A 6,130-nucleotide genomic window follows, 5' to 3' on the forward strand; every position below is an offset into this window, starting at 1 on the left:
GTTAAACACAGGGATGAAAGTGAGGCAAAATGGAAAACATGTTTTCAACAATCCCTTCCTTTTAATGCAATAAGAACTGTGGCAATTATTAATGCTTTTCATTGAATATACTTAGAGTCTCCATTAAGGGAACTTTGACCCCCAATTTCCACATAGTCCTTGAGCACCGCGGCGCTGTTGACTCCCACTCAGGTCAATGCAATGCATGAGTTTCCACAGCACGCATTGCAGCCATCTGCGGAGCGTGCCAGCAGCGACATTACGCTCGTTCTAAATACGCACAGAGTGTATAGCTGATGGAGCCTGCTGCGAGCACGCGTCATGCTGGCCCCCACTGAAGGTCACAGAGTGTTGTAAAGTGGAGAGGGCAATTTATTACATGCCAGTTGAGTCAGATTTGTAAGATTCCATAAATATATTATGAAGCTAATTTGAAGATTGACAAGGGAAGTGATAACTTTTTGGCTTAACATGGATTTAATCATACATTTATTTGTATGCTATGTATCGGTGGACATGGGAGGGATGCCATTCTCCCAGATTAAAGTCATTGTGCTATTTGAAGCTCCTGTTTTAAGGTGGAAAAGTTACATACAGTATTGTTGCTTTGGGTAAATTCTGAATGTGCAAAAGTGATGCCAGAGGGGAAGCTTGACTGTCATATTTAGAAACCTATGCATCCATAACAAAAGTCCAATAGATCAGAAAGTATAGTAAATGGTAAAAGGACTTGAGCTTGTTTAGCTCTTTTCTAGTCTTCTGACTACTCAAGCACTTTTACACTGCAGGTCACACCTACACATTCACACACTGATGGTAGATGGTAGATTTGGGGTTAAGTGTGTTGCCCAAGGACATATCAGACATGTTGCTGCAGGATCTGGGGATCAAACCCCAACCTTCCAGTTATGTTGATTGTCATGGAGGATTCTGCTCTACAAACAGGACTCTAGCTTCTGACACTATTGGTATTTTTCGCTGACAATACGACTGTACCATTGAAGCTTTGCTCTTCGATGAATTGTTCAGGTTCTGCCATCACGGTGTCTCGTGGTTAATCCAAAAACCTTATCATCAATCTTTCATCTTTTTTTTCTTTGTGGTATGATTGCTACTGGTACCAATTGTAAATGTGTTTACCAAACAAGCAAGCTCAAACTTCTCCAGAATGTCTGATGTGGTTCCTGACAATGACTTCCACAAGCGTCCCCTCAGGCGTCTTTCCATGTTCTAACAGCACAAGGGGTTATGCCGTTATGCTTCTGATTCACATCATTGTTTGCATAAACAAGCACATAATTCATGATAAGCTGTGAGCAGGTTGAAGCAGGTTAAATAGCCTGACGTGGGATCAGAGCCTATACAATAAAAGAGTAATGGCAAACCTTAAATGAGCTGCTTCTCTTTGGTGCTAGATGATGAGCTGAGTGACGCCTTTGAATGCTGCATGGCCACAGCGTTTAACCTTCTCAGACGAGGGAGAGGCAGCTGTGGCAGGTTAGACGAGTAGGGCCTATAGTCTGCATGGAAACTGGAACTGCAGACTTCAAGTCGGTCGAGTCGTGAAAATGCCACAGCTAGATTTGTGACAGCTACAATGGTGTCCAGCAGTTGTGTGTCTTCCTGTGGGATTTATGTAACACATGTGGGCTCTGTGAAACACATGAATAGAAAGAATTGCCAGTGAGTGGACTGTATCCACTCCTCTGTCAGAAAAACTGGCTCTCTGTTGGCTGGTCAGCGTCCAATCGTAGACATATAGCAGCATTCCTCATTCGTGTACATTAAGTACATTTCCATCCATTTCTGAGGCCTGGTGTGGTCAGGGAGGTTGGCTTTGGTTACTCCTGATTGTATCTGTTCATGCATGTGTTTGTGAGTAAGCTTCTCCTGCATGCAAACACGTAGGCCTACCCCCCTGTGTTTGAATAAGTACTTTTTAAAAATCCCATTGTTGCAGTCTAATGAAGTGAACTTTATGCTGGCATTTCATTGCACCCCAGTGACCCATCTCGGCACATTTTATGGTTATGTGTGTTTTCTTTAAGCCCAGTTCGGAGCATGATTTCGCTCCCTAACCGAGCAGAGGTGAAGAACACTTTGTGCCTGAACCCCGGCCACCATTTGTAGCACACTTATTCTTTTTGCTTTGATTTATGCCTCTACTTCGGACGATTTAGACTGTGACCCGGACGACACAAAAGGTGATGAAGTAGCTGGTTAGCATCAAAAGTTGAGTTTCCACTGCAGAGACCAGGGTCTACATGAAGGGACTTTATTTTGGCCCTCAAAGGGTCCCCACTTTTTGGGTCAGGAGTAGCAGTTTGGTTAATTAAAGCTGTCTTTTGGTGCTTCTGCTTCCCTGATCTGCTTTCATTCAAGGAAACCAATCTGAAGGGACCGTGTCCCGGCATTAGCTCCATTAGCTCCAGACTTAGAAATAGTAAAGGAGTCTGGGTGCATAAGAAAAACCCTGTCATGGTTTGAAGGATTAGGTTTACCTCTGCCTGTTGTATCAGAAGTCCCGCCCCTTTTTGATTGAAATGTTTGGAACAATTTTTGTTCTGATATGTTTTTTTATAACCAAACTAGTAGTGCCTTAAATAATAAGAGTTGTACGAAGGGTAGGTCAAATAAGCTAAAGCTTCAGCCTACACCTTTTCGGTCAAAATGTTCTTCTTGAATGCATATGCCTTTGTACATTTTTGTATTTTTATTCTAGCATTTATATGCACTTCCTAATGGAAAACTGTATATGTTGACCAAAATTAATTACTAATACTACTATTCTGATTAGTCGTTTAGGGAAAAGTGACATTGACAAGCGAGCTGTGTTCTAAAAGTGAAAGCGTTGTGAGTGCAGCGACAAGAAACGGCAGACTCTTTTGATTATGTTGAGTACTGAAATTTTAAAACTGCTGGTTTTATAAACATAAAATGGTGACTCTGTATGACTCTGTGTTTTATAAAAGCTTTGAAACTGTCAGCCTGATCTTTTTATGTTCTGCCCCCTAGTGGCCAAAAGTTGTATAATGCAGCTTTAACATCTACTTTACCTTGAAATAGTACAATACGACACGATATGATAGACTTTATTGTCCCCTTGGGGAAATTTGTCTTGGACTCAAACGTGCTGCACACTTTCAGCTGCTTCCAGATGAGAATCAAGAAATAAAAACAAACACAATCCACATGTAAACAAAAAGCACCTACCAGTGGAACCCAAAAAAACATTGCACATTACCCATTTCGTACACGACCTGCATAATCTGGTGCATGATGGGTAATGTGCAATAGATTAGGGGATGTGTAAAACACTTTTTCCTGATGCCTCTAAAATTCCACGTGTTACATTATTTTGTTCTTAAAATCTTTGTTGTGACCGAGACGTTCAAAAAGTGGAGTTCAGACCGGTCTCGGGTACTACAGCACCACAGCCAGGTCATTTAAGTTCCTGAAAAGTTACTGAGTGTCCACCAGCTGCATGTACTCTTCACACTGTGTGTCAATATGTTTAGAGAGAACCAGATACTGTACACAGATCTGAAGGTCAGAGGCAAGTTACCAAGTGGCAAACTACGACGGACCATGTGCTGATTCAACAGCAGGGATCAGATGATGACTGTTATGCAACTGTGTACAACTCTCTGCCAAGCTCGGACCCAGTGTGTGTATTATTATCACTCGTGTGTTTTAGAAAGAGAGAAAGCGGTTAAATTGTAATGAGAGAACAAAAGAAAACACATGTAGCTATTTGCATTTCAACATCAGGGAAATTAAGACTGTCACAGACACAGCCTGTTGTTTTCACATATTGAAACACTTCTCCATTCAAGACTTTTAGACCTTTACGCCATTGAGTTTTCTGCATTTAAAGGCCCTGATACACCAAGGAGATCGTTGGCCTTCGTTCCTAGATGGACCGTCGATGAGCGGTCGTCGCGCCTAGTTTTTGCGGTGTGTCCAGCTCTGTCGCTACCCGTTGGCCCCCATCTGCCTTTTTTTGGCCGATTCCACATGTTGAATCAGCGTCGGTGAGAGGAATCTCTCTGATTGGCTGTTGGGAGGTTTCATTTCTCTCCAGCTCTCCTCACAGGTTCAGGAAAGCCCCTTGAGCATGTCGCTGTAGTATCCATGCTTTCACCCATTAGTGCGGTTTCTCCTTATCTGTCTCCTCCGCCTCTTCTTTTCTTTTTTCCACTAAAAGACCAAGGGCTGACAACGCCAGCGCCATTTTGAACTTTCTATCAGACATCATTCTCCATTAGTAGGCTACCTATAATACGTGTGAAAATGGTCTTCTCGTATCATAACAACGGACCACCGCCCCCTGCTGGCATGGACAGTTATTTCCTATGAAACATGAGCAGGACGTACGTGGTGGTTGGCCGTCGGCTGTAGTCTTTGCGGTGTGTTCAAGTGCAACTTTTTGGCCAAGACAAAAGGTGACGTAAACTGCACGGTCTCATCCTCATGCCCTCAAATGTACTGCTAAGAAACCAGAGTTCAGGTTTGCCTTGTACTGTATTTTGTGTCAGATAATGTGTCTTTATCAACTTGTTGTTTTTTTTCTCTTCTTTCAGATCATTTTAGACGGAGTTGGTTTCAGATTCAACAGGTCCTGGAGTCTTCAGAAAGTCTTAGTTCGCAGACATCACCAAAAGGGGAAGTGTCAGAGTTAAACCGGAGCTTGAGCAGCCGGCACAGCGCAGTTTAGAACCCAGATGTGTTGAATTAAATCCTCCTGCTGCATCCCAGAATGCCTCTGAGACCGGGCCGGCTCATAAATCACCATGATATACACCCCAGAACACACACACACACACACACACACACACACACACACACACACACACACACACACACACACACACACACACACACACACACACACACACACACACACACACACACAAAGCTAGCCTCTTTTCTGCTGCTCGCTGCTACCTCTTTCTTAGCAGACTACTCGTGTGTGTTTTTCTCAGCATGACTCAGCAACACTCTGCGAAACAGAAAACATCCAAAGGCATTCTTTAATGTTGTGAAGACGGAGGGGGAGAAGTGGTGGTGAGAAAAAAGAAAGTCTGGATGAAGGAGAAGAGAACAGGGGTGTAATTTCCATGCAAATGTGCCATGTGGTACAGATCTAACATTGACGTTTCTCCTGTTTCCCAGCTGCACGTTTCTTATGCAACTTTACGGGAAACAGTCTTTTTCTTCCTGCAGCTACATGTGGTCAAACACATAAGGATTTTATACATGATATGCATGAGTCCCTGCAATGTTCTTTTTATTTTTACTTTTACGACACGTACCTTCAAACACTGTTATAGACGGAAATAAAAATCATTCTCAAAGACTGGAAGCAAGCAACTCCACTGTGCTTCAGAGACTTTTTGCATGAACTGATTTTGGTTATCCGTGTGAAGAAATTACAAACGTATAATTTTAAATGTGAAGCATCCTGGAGTTACATTCTGCAGAATTTGGACTCATTTTGACGGCAGTTTCTTTTTTCCTCTCTCCTCCACAGTCAGTCTGTCTTTTCAGTGCGATCCCTGCGACCCTCCTCCTCCGCCCCGGTCACCTCCAGTCCAGCTCAGCAGAGTTCAGATCCAGCCTCAGAAAACCCACTCCTCATCACATCCTGCATTCTTCTATCACCACCACCAGGGTCTAGACTCCATAGGGGGGTATCACCACCACCACTAGGGTCTAGACTCCATAGGGGGGTATCACCACCACCACTAGGGTCTAGACTCCATAGGGGGGTATCACCACCACCAGGGTCTAGACTCCATCAGGGGGGTATCACCACCACCAGGGTCTAGACTCCATAGGGGGGTATCCTATCCTGCTGTTGGCCTCATTACCCCTATGTGTAGGAAATCGTCATGATGGAGTCTAATCCCCAAAGACTTTGCACATTTATCTTTTCCTAAAATGTTAAATTAATAAATTCTTACTTCAGTCTCTCCTGATTTAAATATTTATAGCAGAGAATGACAACGGGCCTTTTGGAAAGTAATGAAACCATTCTGTATCTTTAGACATTTTTATTTTAAATGTGTTTTATGAAAGAACAAAAGTGAAAATATAACATTTTTAAGAAAACTCTCGCCTTCCTCAA

The sequence above is a fragment of the Labrus mixtus genome, chromosome 15 (genome assembly GCF_963584025.1).
Source record: "Labrus mixtus chromosome 15, fLabMix1.1, whole genome shotgun sequence".
Lineage (NCBI taxonomy): Eukaryota > Metazoa > Chordata > Actinopteri > Labriformes > Labridae > Labrus > Labrus mixtus.